At 45.8% G+C, this 15,784-nt stretch overlaps 1 protein-coding gene across 11 annotated transcripts in view; it reads right to left on the bottom strand.

The window, feature by feature from the left end:
- Positions 1 to 15,784, bottom strand: part of Ncald (neurocalcin delta) — a 432,610-nt gene that overhangs the window by 76,694 nt on the left and 340,132 nt on the right. The window contains exon 2 of one of the 11 annotated variants that reach the window (XM_029469817.2): positions 7,118 to 7,163. The exons of the other annotated variants lie outside the window; for them this stretch is intronic. The gene's annotated coding sequence lies outside the window, so the exon portion shown is untranslated. The remainder of the gene's footprint in view (positions 1 to 7,117; positions 7,164 to 15,784) is intronic. 11 annotated transcript variants of the gene reach the window in all.

The raw sequence follows: 15,784 nt of genomic DNA, 5'->3' as shown, positions 1-15,784 counted from the left end.
CTACAGCTCTTCTAAAAGCCCGGCATGCACAATAATCCAGATGGCATAAAAATTGGTGAGGCTTCAAGACTACAGATTCCTTTAAAGAGCAGGCACGAGTACCATCCCCAAGGGCAAAGTAAGAGGCTTCTAGGAACTTCTTTCATGTCCAGAATGAGATTTGATCATGCAGTTTGTAGGAGCTCGTATAATGAAGAGAAGCAGGATAAACCTGTGGTAAGGATCTGGGCATGAGGAAGAAGGTTTTCTAAACCCAGCCTTAGGATGACTACCAGCTCATACATACCAATAGGATGAAAATACCAATTCAAGCTAGGCGGTGGTGACCCACGCCTTTAATCCCAGCACTCAGGAGGCAGAGGCAGGCAGATTTCTATGGGTTCAAGGTCAGCCTGGAAACATGGTCTAGAGATCACGTTCTAGGACAGCAAAACAACCCTGTCTTGTCAAAGGAAGAAAGGAAGGAAGCAGGGGGTGGGGGACAAAGGAAGGAAGGAGGAAAACAGCAGAACTCAGGAGGCTACAGCATGGAGCAGGTTAGGAGTACAGAGAACTGTTCCGGAAGCACTGGGGCACCCTGGAAACACCCACATCAATCAGTGCCACACTGAACTGCGCGGAAGCTTCAGAGGCAGTTCAGCCACAGCCTAAGGCTAAGGTGCTGCAATCCCTCAATGCCCTGGAGCCCCTCCCCCTTGAAGCACACACTAACCTCATTTCGGTGCAGTTCCCACAGAGCTTGAACACTCAGTTGCCAAGGTCACAGTCACAGCAGAGCACACTGAGACACCACCACAAATGCTCTTTGGTCTACTGAAGCCGACCCATTCGCTGCTTACTCTCAGGAATTCTGGACGCTGGGAGAAAGCTGCTTTCCAGACAAATTGTGCTGTGCTCACAAAGATGTTCTTAAAATGTTTCTTGAGGGGAATTGATTGTTTCTCGTTATGACACAAGAAAACCAGAAATCTGTCTGTCTGTCATGAGAAAAATGAGCAATGGCTGGATAGCTAACCTGAACTTCTAAATTTGGAGTGAAATTTTGTGTGTCAACTTAGACATTTTTTAAAAATTGAAACTAGATTTTAAAAATACAATATATTCTGATAATAGTTCCCTCTCCCTCAACTCTTCTCATATCCTTCTCTCTTCCCTACCCACCCAAATCCATACCACTTCCTTCTCTCTCATTAGGCTACAAACAGGCATTAACAACAACAACAGCACCAACAGCAATAACAAAATAAGATAAAATAAGACCAAAGTCTTGCAGTTTCCTGGAATCCATGATTGATACTTCCTCGATGCCCAACAGACAGTCCTAATTGATCTCCCGCTTCATAAAGAAAGCTAATCACAGCTCCTGAGCTCCAGGCTTTTAAGCGAATAGTCTCTTGGTAGTTTTAGAACCTAGTAGTGGAAGGTTATCTTTCTTCCCCTGGAAAACCACCCATGTAAACTTTCCACTCATTCTGACCACACTTTACAAAACTAAACCAGCCAGCCGGATTAGCAGCACGTGGGAACACCCCGCCCCCATGTATTGCTGAGGTACCTTGAACATCCACCTGCACTCGGCTCTTTCATCAGTTCGGTTGTATGAAGGATTCCTAATTTTAATTCTAATAAAGACCTGAAGAAAAGTGTGTCCCTGTTTGTTTACATATATAAATTTAGAAGCACTGTGAAATCTCAAACAAAATTAGCCATGGTGGGTGGGGGAAGTGGAATCAGATAACCCAGTTAACAAAGGCTGAGTCACCTCCAGGCCAGGACTTTGGGGAATGCTGGCCAAAGGGGGAGACCACCACTGATGGGGACCCGCTGGCCAGGGACAGCGCTCAGACATGAGCAAAGACCATTAGCAGATTCACGATGTTCTTGTAATTGAATGTGAAGGACAGAACCTTGCAGTTCTGGAAGGTTCCTAAAACACCATTGCTATTTGAAGAAGAAACCAAGAAATGTCAGACCCTGGAACTGCACACACGGTGGCCATATGTTTTAGGAGAACACCAATGAGTTTTAAAACCCTGTTTTGTGTTCCCATGCTCCGCCGGGGCACCTAACTAGCCCTCTCTGCAGATTCTAGACTTTGGAGTAGCCAAAGGAGCATCGTTTGGCTGCCCCTAGAGATGCACTGTCTGTCACCTCTAAACAGCCAAATGTCATTCAGGGTAAAGAACAATGTCTGGTGTAGGAGACTGGCTCCCTCAAAAAAAAAAAATTCAACCCCATGTTGACAATATTATCAGGGCCCAAATTAGTGGAAGCATCACTTTCATTTCTGGATATTTCCCTGTCATCCAAGGTTTCCTAACAAGCAAGCTTCTATTCTCTGGCAACCAAAGTTACACTGAATAATGATTAAAAATGACAGATCCCCTATGCAAACTTGTTGGCTTCCTGCAAAGAAGCAGGCTGGCAAGTAGTTGCTATTTCTTTACCAAGAAAAAAAATAAAGTCAGAGCAAGTGAGTTGCCTGTGTGTGCCAGCTGTCATCTGGGACAACCGGGACTCTTGACACACTTGGCACACACTACAAACTTCCAAGGCTTCCTTTTTCTCTCAAGGCTCAGAGTAGAGGCAGCCACAGCCATTTTCCTGAAAGTCAGGGTTCCAAATAATTTCCAATACCAGTGTGCTTAATCTAAAACTAAATGTGACTTACTCTTCATGTGAGTTGCAGAATATATATATATATATATATATATATATATATATATATATATACTTTAGACTGCACTGTGCCTCAAGTTAAGATAATATGTTCACTGAGGTTTTAAACAACAATATGTATAATAATAGGGCTTCCATGTAACTCTCTGTTGTGGTGGGAATGTAAATGTTCACTCTGGCCTTCTGTGTTTGAACATTCATTCAGCGATGAAGATGTCTGGGAAGATTGTGCAAGCTTAAGGAGGCAGATCCTTGCTGGAGAAAGTGGATCACTGGAGAAAAGTCCCATGTCCTCTGTGTATCCTACTTCCATTTTGGGAGCGGGGGGAGGGGGGAGAGACAGGGGTGGAGGGAGAGGGAGAGAGGGAGGAGGGAGAGGAAGGGGGAGGGGGAGAGAGAGAGATTAGAGAAGAGGAGAGAGGAAAGAGAAAGAAGGGAGGAGAGAGTGAGTGTTGGGTGTGTCTCGTTATAGAACCCTAGCTGGCCTGTAACTTAGTTTATAAAACAGACTGGTCTTGAACTCACAGAGACTCACCTGCCTCTGTGTCCTAAGTGCTGGGATTAAAGGTGTACTGAATCTCCCCATCCTCCTCGTCCTCCTTGTCCTCCTCTTCCTCCTCTTCCTCATCCTCCTCTTCTCAGCAGAAGCAATGATCTGAGCTTTCCTCAGACAGTAGACTTTATTCTCTTAAAATGTGAATGTAAACCTGCCTGAAGTTGCTCCTTGTGGGTACTGGATCACAGCAATGGAAAACAGACTCCCCCAAATTAAATACTGCTTTGATTCCATTTGGACAAAGTAGCTGCTTCCCTGGCACTTTGTGGCTTTGATGTAGTCCCAATTCCTCCTATGAGAATTGTTTGCTTCTCTTGCTACACACCCTCCAGAGAATAAAACGTGAGCTGCGGCAGGCAGCGTGCAGATGGCAAAACCTACCACAAGGTACAGCTTCCAGGTTCGGGGAGGCAGTGCCTGGTGAGAACTGTGTTTGGCATAACCAAATAAGAGGTTTTGGTATTTCCTCGTGTATTTGAGACATATTCTCACTTTGTAGCCCAGGCTGGCTTTAATCTCACGATTTTCCTAAGTGCTGGGGTAACAGATGTGTGCCACCCCACCTGGTCACTCTGCAGACATTGCTCTAGCATTGTGGTACCTCCAGATGAGGAAGCACACAGTACATCATTCTTGGGACACAGAAGCCTGAAGTATAGACATAAAAGCTTTGTTTGTTTGAGAATTTGCTTAAAATAAATAGTGCCTGTTAGCAAACAGTCAGGCTTGTCTTGCCTCACCTCTTCTCTCCACTTACACTTGCCCACCCCCCACCCCTGCCCCATGATTATAAGATGAACATAGCAACAGCACTGGTTGTGTTTGCCTGCATTTATACCAAGTGGTCATGCTGGCACACTAGCAGGACATCAACACTCAAGGCCAATGCCTACAGGGACTGTTAGAGTAGACTCCATGTGGGTGAAGAGCTTAATTTTGTAAACCATTTCAGTGACTATTTTGAAAAGAGATGGCCAAGGCTTCAATGAGGTAATTTTGGATAGATGAGACAAGAAACATAGCAAGTTAGTGTAGCTAGAGCCTCCTGCTTCTGGGTCCATTCAAAACACTCCCAGAAGACGCCTCTTCCCAAGAAGTGTGGGTGCGTTGAATGCATACCCCAGCCACACCCGAAATGCTCTCTGTGGCAGGAACTGGAGTGGCCTCACTGAGGACAGACATCCCAGCCATCTACAGGATCTTCCACAGAGAGATAGTTTGATGACAACTGTGTGCCGGAGAGAGTATGAGCAAGGCAAGGGCTTCTCTTCTTGTTCAAAGCCTCATCTTTTGCTTCTACTTAAATGTAAAGACTTGGGAGGGAGGCCATGTTCTTCTAAGAGTTGCATACAGCATGAGAACAGAAGAAGGGACCTACAGGCAGAGATTCTAGGTGTTGAGACGGTGAAAGACCTATAGGAGTCGAGGATTCCAATTTTAGAAAGAATGCTACAGTCAACGTTGGGAAACATCTTCATTTTAATTAAATATTTATTTAATGTGTACGGGTGTTTTCTCTGCATGTGTGTTTTTGTACCACATGTATGCCTGGTGCCCAAAGAAGCCAGAAGAGAGTATTGAATCCCCTAGGACTGGAGTTAGAGACAGTTGTTAGCCACCATGTGGGTGCTGGGAATTGAACTAGGGTCCCCTGGAAGAGCAGCCAACACTCTTAACTGCTGAGCCTCCACTCTAGCCCCAGGAAACATATCTCTCCACGGAAAGGTTGATGACAAATTAAAAGCAACAAGAAGTCTCACAGTCAAGAAACATGTCATGTTTCATTCACTGGATACATGCATTTACTGAGGTGTATTCTGCAGAGCCAGCCTGCCACAGACACCAGGTGGGAAGAGCTGACAGGTCTGTGCTCTTAAAGACAGGATAGAGGAATAGCATTTTCTAAGCAACTCATACACTTGTTAAAACAGCTTATTGAGACACTCATTCCCTTGGCTCAGCCATTTTTAAGGAAGGTGACAACCAACCAACCCCGCTGGTCACTTAGCTTACTGCTCCTGAGCCCCTCCCTCTTCCATGAGCAGCTTCTCTGGATTCTTGGGACTCAGCTCCATAACTTCTGACTTTAGGAGCTTTCTGTGCTATGACTCAAGCTGTATTAGCATCCATTTGTTCTCCTGGTACCTCTCTCATTCTGTCTCAGGAGAAGGCCTGACCTTGGATGCCACAGGTCTACCCTTGAGGTTCAGGGGCTCTCTTTCAATTTTGTTCATGCAATGAGTTTCTTGGTGCATAAATCTCCACTTGTGGTGTCATCTTGGTGCTTAAAGGGTGTGGATTCGGGAGCATTTCTGGTTCTCATGGTTCAGATTAGGGTGTTCAATTTTCAGTAACTTGCCTGAGGCCACGGAGTTTTATAGCAGTCTAGACTGGAACCTCTTCTAATTGAGAGGACTTGCTGATGTGAATTAATGAGCCTTCATCAGTTTAACACCCACATCAAGATCCAGCAGCTCATCTGCACAGGCCTCCACCCAGGAGCGTGGCATCCAAGTGCTAGGGGCAGGGTTCCTGGCATTGTTCTCTTTCCTTGGTTTGAGTAGCACATCGTCTCCTGGGCTAGCTCCTTCCTTTCCATCCCTTTGCCAGAGCCATCTACTGCCACTTAAGGTGAACAGTGGAACCACTCTTGTGTAAACGTCCCCATGCTGAACTCAAGCTGAACGTACATGTCGCCAGAAGATTTCCTACTTAGGGCTCTAGGCAGCAGGACAGTGGTGACACATGGGAGAGACTGTTGGATTAAGTTTGGAGTCTGCGTGAATCAGGAGCACCCACTGCCTGGATGAGCATCCTTAGCCCTGCCTGCTTGTGAGCATTACCTTAAGTTTTTAAGTACAGGGTCTACATTTGCATATCTGCAGTCAGACATTAGCAGTGGCACTGTACTTAAAGCTCTCTCAGTATTCTTAGGTGAGACCAATGTTTAATGTTCCTTTCTTAAACACAGAGCCAATGGTGTATATGGAACACATTTTTAAGTTTTGATCTATATTCATTCCTCCGAGGCTGATGGAAGATGATGGGGGTGCAGAGTCAGAGGAGGGAAGAGGCTTAAGGATCATGGGTCTGACTATTGCAGATGCCAACAAGAGCCTGATATGGCTCTCTCCTGAGAGGCTCTGCCAGTGCCTGACTAATACAGAAGTGGATGCTCACAGCCATTTATTAGACAGAGCACAGGGTCCCCAATGAAGGAGCTAAAGAAAGTACCCAAGGAGCTGAAGGGGTTTGCAGCCCCCTAGGAGGAACAACAATATGAACTAACCAGTACCCCCAGAGCGCCCTTGGACTAAACCACCAATCAAAGAAAACACATGGTGGGACTCATGGCTCTAGCTGCATATGTAGCAGAGGATGGCCTAGTCGGTCATCAATGGGAGGAGAGGCCCTTGGTCCTGTGAAGGTTCTATGCCCCAGTATAGGGTAATGCCTGGGCCAGGAAGCAGGAGTGGGTGGGTTGGGAAACAGGGGGGAGGGGGGATGGGATAGGGGATTTTTGGAGGGGAAACTAGGAAAGGGGATAAAATTTGAAATGTAAATAAAGAAAATATCTAATTAAAAAAAGAATAATGAAGAAAAAAAAGGATCATGAGTCTGACTCTTTACTGCATGCTCTTTGGGTGAAGCCAATTCCCTTGGTTCTCTCATCTAGCAATAAGAGTTTGATGCTGTTTACCACAGTGGTGGCAAGACATGACTAATTATGACGGTCATGGGATATTGCTTAGGCACAGTGGAAACACAATGGCAAGGAAAGGAATTTGAATAATTTCCTCTTAATCATTGCCAAGCAACCCCCGATGATTTTCTATAGCGCTGGAGTGGAGTGCAGTGACTCACGGAGCATCTTACACTCACCCATCACCATGGAGACTCTGCCATCCTCTGTACACCCACGTAACACCTTAAAAAAAACAAAACAGAAATCATAGAATCTAAATAAAAAACTATATTTGTTGATTTGTGTATGGGAGGAGAGGCACACACAGTGTGCACACAGAAATCAGAGTGATTCCCAGGAGCTGCTCTTCTCCCTGTACCACACAGGTCCCGGGGACTGAGTCAGGAAGCTATGCTAAGTGGTGAGTGCCTTTTCCTGCCAGCCTGTCTCACCAGCCCCTGTGTAATAGTCTGAAGTTTGTTTGGTACACATCCATGAAGCTGAAAATCTCTAGTTAGCCAATCACTCCCTAGGAACAGGTGTACCCGGACTTAGATGTGGTGTCTACATTAAAGAAATAGCAGAACAGAGCACACTTTTACTTTATGAAGTTCGGGAATAAAACCTTCCTTCATGTTCTGTAACTTACTCTTGGAGGAGAAGGGGGAAATTAATATAAGATAAAGGAATAAGTCTGAAAAGGTCAGCGGGGAAATGTGAACTAAGTTTTGAAATTCTCACAGTAACTTGTGCATTATGGAAAGGTACCTCTCTCCTGTGACGCCTCATCCTCCATGTCTCTGTGGCCAGCCTGTAGGTCAGCCGCCACTCAACACTGTGTCTCTTCTGTAAACTGAATGCTCCCCTAGGCTTCCTAAGAAGACAAAGGCAGTATGTTCCCTAAGCGTTATGGCCTACTTAGGTGGCCAGATACTAAAGTCCGACAGCCTTAATCTTTAGTTGGCTATTCACACTGAGGGATCTGCATGAACTGTGCTGAGAAGAAGCTACTTGCTCAGAGTTGATTCTGATTGTAAGGATCTGGACAGGTAAGGTGTCTCCTTGGAACCAGTGATCTATGTCTACAACAGTTTGCAATGATGCTACATGGTCCACCATATTGGTTTGGTGTTGGGATTGTGACTTCATAATTTACTCTCCTAAAGACAAGATATACCTTGATGCTTACAGCAGATAGTGCAGGACCTGCACCCTTCTGTTGTGTGCTGAGCAGCTGTGAGCTTTTGAAGCACCAGATGCTTGTGAGTTCTTTGTAGTTCGGATCCTTACAGACTTGAGGAGGTGAGGAAGTGCAGGTAGCGCTCCAGGTTTCCTTGGTATGAATTAAGAACCACTGGGGAAGTTTTAGAAAGAGGTGAATTTCATACCCTAATCTATAGATTCTGGTCCAAAAATTCTGAATTCAACTCAGGAATCACCTCCAGCCCAGAGAGGGTCTGTTGGTAGATGCTGTAGTTCTTCTCTAAGGCTCCTGGGAAGATCCAACCAAGGACTCTTGGGTCACCTCAGGCTGGCACTCCTCACTGACCCAGCAGTTGGGATTCGGTGGAGATGCAGTAATTTGAAGATCTCTGCATCTTTCTTTCCTCCAGACTTAACCTAGACTGCTTCAAGGGCCTCTGGGAGCACATCCCTTGATTCTGGAGATGTCATCCTGTTAGCATCTCCAGACCTCCTTTCCTATTAGGCTAGCCTGGCACCTCACCAAGATACTTTCAGAGTCACACAACTGGGAATATCCCATTTCACAGTGTCGTACGGCTAACTTCACATTGCCAATGGGTTTTACAGCTTTCTTCTTAAAAAGCTGGGAAGCGATAAACGGCCCTTGGAATGGGTAAGAAGGGAAACATAGACCCCAGACAATCCTGTTGCACGGGCAGATAAAAGGATCCTACTTGTCTTTTGAGACCTTCTAAATCCTGGAGTAAATCAGCCTCAAAACTAAAAGATGGCAGGTGTGTGCAGGGCATGGTGGAAAGGAAAGCAGGTACTAAAGCAGGTACTAAGGAGAGCAGCAGAGCCCCGTCTCATCCTGAATCGCATCTACAAACAAAGCTGCTCAGTTCTGCTTCAGGGGACCTCACTCTCTCCTTTAATCTTGTTTCCACACACTTCACACATATTTATTGTGCTCTTACTTTGTGCATAAAATAACACACATCTCAAAAATCAAAAGATTATTTTTGACTAACCAAGAAGCTAGAGCCCACTAATTTCTGATAACTAGTAGTGTTTTGTTTTGTTTTGTTTTGTTTTGTTTTGAATGAAGTGATTGGAAATCGTAGGCAAAGATCTCCGAGAAGACTTTTAGAATAACAGAGAAACTTCTGAACAAGGAAACAAAACAACTCTTCCAGTAGCGGTACCTCACACTAGAGGGCCTTCACAGCCCAACAATTCCCAGCAGGCATCAGAAGCCAAGGGTGGCTTGAAGGCCCCTTCTAAGCTCTATGTGGCTTTGAAGTGCTCCTGTGAAGAGATGGGGTCACCGTAACTAATGCTGCAAGCAGATCCCTTAATGAAAACGTGCAAAGAAACCTGGCATAGGCTTTAAATAGCCATAAAGAAGGCTTTACTGATGCCTATAGAACTGAAGTGCCGATGATGGCTCTACCAATACCTGTGCTCCCGGACTGAGCTCCCAGGCTGTGCTCCCAGGCTGTGCTCTCAGGCTGTGCTCCCAGGCTATGCTCTCATGCTGTGCTCCCAGACTGAGCTTCCAGGCTGTGCTCCCAGGCTGTGCTCCCAGGCTATGCTCTCATGCTGTGCTCCCAGGCTATGCTCTCATGCTGTGCTCCCGGACTGAGCTCCCAGGCTGTGCTCCCAGGCTGTGCTCCCAGGCTGTGCTCCCAGGCTGTGCTCCCAGGCTGTGCTCCCAGGCTATGCTCTCATGCTGTGCTCCCAGACTGAGCTTCCAGGCTGTGCTCCCAGGCTGTGCTCCCAGGCTATGCTCCCAGGCTATGCTCTCATGCTGTGCTCCCAGGCTGGTAATAATTGAAGAAGGTCTCAGCACACAGAGGCACAACAGAATAAGGTGTTTTTGTTTGGATGAAGTGGTAATTGACAGCTCTCTGTGAACAAGTTCCAAAAGCCCCCTCACCCCCAACAACCAACAGTAATCCAGCTTGCCTATGTGCCTTCACCAAATTATCCCCTATGTATTGAATACCCGTCCCCAGAGCCTCACCTGCTTGCCAAGGATTCTAGGGCCCATCTCAGCAAGGAAAGACAATGTACCCGTTTGCAAGGCCAACATAAAGCTCACTCATTTCTTTGTCCCTTCATTTAGCTTCTCATCTGTTATGCTCCTCACCATAGCCCTATGGAGGCTCCATGATTACCACAGGGACCTTCAGGTTTTAACCAAAGAGGACAGACTTGCCACTGCACAACTGTTTGATTAGTCATGTAACCACGGTCTGTATTATACAGAGCTGAGGCATAGAAGGAGGCCCAAGAGAAGTGCTGGAAGGATGGGGAGGACTTAGTTGGGGCAACTTCTCGGAGTCCCACACAGTCCATTGCCTTTCAGTTTGCTCTCTTTATAAAATGGCCAGTATTTGTAATGCAGCCAACAGGGTCAGAAGTGATGTCTGTAATGATAAAGGAAAGAACTGCTCCACAGAAAGTAAGTCGTGCGCCCTGGCCCCATGCCAGCTGTGAGCCAATACCCGGGGCCAACCAACCATCCTGGATGCCCGTAGAATCTCACTTAAAAATACAAGAGCTTATGCCTCCTGTAAATAAAGACGTGTGAGAAAGAAGATGTGTAAAAGAGGGTGGGTATCTGGAAAGGTTGCCATAGTAGAAATACAAAGGCTTTCTGGGAATTTATGGAAAATATCAAACAGCTGTTATTGGACCAGGCCAATAAAAATGATGACATAAAACAGATTTCAGAGTGAGCTGCTAAAGAGGTGAGCGCTCCTCATTCCTCCAGAAATTTAAGCCTAAGTTTACAAGAAGGGCATTAAAGGTAGCTTTTAAAAGGGCTCTGCAGAATGCTGGGTCCCACGTCCTTCCACCGCGCTCCACACTGCCCAGAAGGGGGCACGGACGCACTTTACTGCTAGAAGCAGAACATTCTTCATGTTGGCATTTGGGACTGTCATGAGCTTCTCATGACTCACCCGTGTCTCACACATGTGCTTCCATGAGCAACTCCGGGCTCCGGCTTCCATGATGAGCTTCCTACAAACTACCCAGGAAAGCCGAGGCTTCCTCCATCAGTGAACACAGCTCTTTATTAATTTGGCTGGGCAAGTCAGACATTCTCAGGTTCCTTCATTCCCTTGAAGAAACCTGGGGCTGGAGCGATTGCTCCGTGTTGAGAACACTGGCTGCTCTTCCAGAGGACCCAGGTTCGGTTTCCAGCACCCACAAGATGACTCACAGCTATCTGAAATTTCAGTTTGTTCCAGGGGGATCTGACACCTTCTTCTGGCCTTTGTGGGCATCAGGCACACACATGGTACACAGATGTACATTTTAAGCAAAACCACTCATATACATAAAACAATAAGTAATTAACAAAATAATCAGACTCGGTGGGAAAATTGAATAATTGCAGTTAATGACACAAAAATGAATCTGTGACCCAAAGGACAAAATCAGGGAAACCTTTGAATCTGGGTAAAAAGGGGTGGAGAAAACAGAGACGAGCAGGAATGCAGTGGAGAGCCAAAGGTGCATGAGGAGAACAGAGAGAAGGCCACACAGGAATGTTCCACCAAAGGACCCCGAGGCGACCGGGATTCTAAAAGCCCAAGAAGAAATCATGAAAGATAAACAAATGACATAGCTGGACCCTTTCTAGTGAAGTTTATGATCAGTGATATAATAAGGAAAATTCTAAAAACCCACCTCTAAAGGCAGCGGGATGAAAACGCAGCCAGGCTCCCCTTTGCCTTTTTAGCTGCAAGAAGATGACAGAACGAAGGTCACAGATCCATGACGGAACTTATTCTGAATACATTTTCTATTATAGGGGGAATTGAAGATTGTAGTCCTTTTGCCACTAAAAAATACTTATAAATATACCATAGCAAGATTGAAAATGATTCTAAGAGAGGGGTAGACCTGGAGAGAATGGAAATAATCCATTTGCCATGGGAAAAAGATCCTAGGCAACTGGATAAATTTGAAAGTAATCCAGGAGGCTTGGTAAAAAGAATATTAATTGAAGCCTGCCTTAGTTTCCTTTCTTGTTACTATGATAAAAATACTCTGACAAAATTAAGTTAGAAAAATTTTATTCAATTTAGATTCTAAGTCATAGACCATCGCTGTGGGGGTCCAGGCAGGAGCTGGAAGCAGCCAGTCACTGCCAGTCAAGAGCAGAGAGAGCACACATGAGTGTGCTCAGCTCCATTCCTCCTTCAAACTGTCGACCCCGAGCCAGGGAATGGGGCTGAGCACTTTCAGGCAGGGTTTCCCCACATCAATGAACCTAGTTAAGAAAATCTTCTACAGACATGGCCACGAACAATCCTGATACAATCTCTCACTGAAACTTTCTTGGAGGGTGACTCTAGTTTGCGTCAAGTTAACAGAACTAAGGAGTACAAAGGCCAATGACATGGTTTGAGAATCACACGGGGGCAGAACAACTTCTCAGGTATGCGGATTTTCTTTTCAGTGCGCAGATGGCAAGCCAAAGGCTTTTATAAAAATGGTGCCCACAGCGTTGTAGAGGTGGTACACAAGAAGAAAGCTGCCTGATGACATGACTTCCAACCCCCCTTCCCCGACACACTGAAATTAAAATGACAGTGACTGGTGATCTTCCAAGGCAGCATGGGGAGGGGTCAAGTCCCAGCCTCTCAGGGAACTCAAGAATGTCATTGCTACGCATCTGTGGGCTGCGTAGAGGGTCCAGGAAGGAGCAGGCCTCCTTCTGAGTGTCATAAAGTTGAAATAGTCTGAGAATAAGTCCAACACATTTGAAGTTTCTTTTAAACAGCAGTTTGGACTCCACCATTCTGAAGTGGCTTCCATTCTGTGAAACATCTCAATATATCAGAAAAAGTATTTGGAAGAAAACTGTAGCTTCCACTTAAATTTTGGCCAGGCCCTCTAGAAAGAGAATGGTCCTGAGGGCAAATGGACATTTCAGGTCACTGCTGGCAAGTCAACCGATAGGGGAGCTCCCAGCTTGCTAAGGTTCCCAGGCCGCTCCTTCCTGGGAGGAACAGCAGAGGGACAGAGTCCCTGGGACGTGGGTATGATCACTTGTACGCATGGTATCACTGTTACCAGCAGCTTTGGTCAACGACATTTTGCAAAAGGCTTTCCCCTATCATCAGAGCCAAGCTAACTGTCTCCAACTGTTGTAAGACACTAGGTAATTGGAGAACTGAAATAACATTGCTAATTCAATTTCCATTAAGCTAGGACTCCAGATGACAGCATGCATCTGTAATATGCTGCTGCGGCTAAGCCATTGTCAATCAGAACATCCAGCCTTGCTCTTGAATAGACCGACTAGCAAGGGCTTCTGCTGGCTACACAAGGATTCCATTATGCCTTACATTACATACACGAGTTGTGCATATTTTTTTTCCATGTGTGAGTTGTGATAACTTTCTCTTAAGAATGCTGTATTCTGGGGCTGGAGAGGTGGCTCAGTGGTTAAGAGCACTGACTGCTCTCCTGAAGGTCCTGAGTTCAAATCCCAGCAACCACATGGTGGCTCACAACCATCCGTAATGAGATCTGACACCCTCTTCTGCTGTCTGAAGACAGCTACAGTGTACTTACGTATAATAATAAATAAATCTTTAAAAAAAAAGAATGCTGTATTTTGGCTAAAGACAATATAGATGACCAATGTTCAAAAATGTTAAATATTATGAAAGATAGATATAAAGGCTTACTACTAAGACTTCACCAAACAGTTCGATTTCTCACTGGCGAATTGAGTCAAAGATTTTTTTTTTTCCTCAGAGTGATGGAGTGGCTTAGTTACTCTTCTATTGCTGTGAGGAGACAGAGACACCATAACCAAGGCAACTCACAACAGGAAGCATTTAATTGGGGGCTCGCTTAGTCTCAGAGTGTGAGCCCATGACCATCAGAGTGGAGCGCGCTGACAGGCAAGCTGGAGCAGTAGCTGAGAGCTTACATCTGCATCCACTGGCAGCAGGCAGAGAGGGCTTGAGGCTGGGAGTTTGAAACCTTAAAGCCCACCCCCAGGAACACACTACTTCCGGCAAGGCCACACCTTCTAATACTTCCTAAAAAACACTCAACCATATGAGCCACTGGGGGCAACGCTCCACCACACGAGACAATGGTTTTTCACTAGCTCCGGGATTTCACTAGGGTTATTAATTATGATTGTGTAAATATAACGCGAATGGAGCAAAAGGAGAGAGATCACTGAAATATCACAACCCTGTTCACACATGAGCCACCTCAGTGTCTCGGACTTTCCACTAGCCTCCTGCATCTTGTCTGACCAAATCCAGTTTAAACGGAAACATTTCAGAGCCTCTGTAGACTTCCCTTACAAGTTACGTTGTCTTTAGGCTTTTTAACCAATTTCTTGATTCCAGATGGGTGGATACTCTTACATGTCATAATATTAAATAGATAATGTCATAATGTCACTCATGGATCGTCACCTGACATCCAATGATCAAGTCAAACATTTTCCATTTAAGATTCAAAGCTCATTTTCTGCTCAAAGTCATCTCAATACTTGGAACTTAACGAGCACTTTCCGGCATGATATCAGGCTGTAGACGTTTACTCAGGATGGATGACAGAGATCTGTCCTTGGTTTTGGGTGCTGTTCTAGCTTCCCTAACCAGAGTGTACACTTTGCAGAGAGTGCCTGGTGCTAGCAGCACCCCACGAAGTGGGTACCTTTTGTATCTTTGATAAAGAAATTATATTGACAGCTACGGACAGAGCAGCTAACAGCCTCCTGGTCAAGATGGGCCACATCCTGACTGCTGACAGGCCACGGTGTGTGGATCACACCAGCCCATCTGGTGTGAGAATTCTCTGTGTGAGAATAAGGGGCAACTGGAAGATGCTCAGCAGTCCACAGGCAGAAGGATTTTCATAGGTGCCCGACTGTGTGAACGTAACAAATGGCAGATGATATAGGAACGAGCAGCTTCTCAGGGGAAAATGGAGACCAGCAGGACGGGGTGAAGTTTACATAAACAAGACCTTTGGCTGCATTGATCTCTTGCCAGCACAAGGCACAGAGTTGCCTCTGAGCGAATGCAAAATGACGACGTTTCTGAGGATTCTAGTGCTCTGTTTGACTGGCACAAGAAGCCACAAGCCAGCTTCTGAGGATTCTAGTGCTCTGTTTGACTGGCACAAGAAGCCACAAGCCAGCAGGACATTTGCCATTTTGGCAGCTTGTTTAAGAGGAAAACGGGCTGCTGAGTGAGCTAAATATTACCCTACCTAGGGATTTCCCTAGTTTTACCATTAGAGTGAAAAAATGGTCCCCGAAGCATTGGGAACGGGCCAAGAGGGAGTGTCAAAGGAGACATCAGGCAGCAGGTTAGACAGAATGTACGTGTGTGGGAAAGACAGAGGGGACAAAGAGGACGAGGAAGAGAGTACAAACATGGTTGTGCACACAGCCTCCACAGGGAGGGACAGCAGGCAGGAGGCTGTGAGTGAGGCTTCACTGGGGCACAGCTGATCATCTGCAAACCCAGCAACAATTCGGTGTACAGGCTGCTCTTCCAAATTTATAGGCAGGACGTGTCTTAAAGGTCACTCGTGCTTATGTGTTTGTGTGTGTGGGGGGGGTATGTAGTATATATGTGGGCTGTGTGTGTGTGTGTGTGTGTGTGTGTGTGTGTGTTGCA

This window comes from Mus caroli, unplaced genomic scaffold (assembly GCF_978045245.1).
Source record: "Mus caroli unplaced genomic scaffold, Mus_caroli_1 scaffold_16, whole genome shotgun sequence".
Lineage (NCBI taxonomy): Eukaryota > Metazoa > Chordata > Mammalia > Rodentia > Muridae > Mus > Mus caroli.
This window is presented reverse-complemented; position numbering and strand designations above follow the sequence as displayed.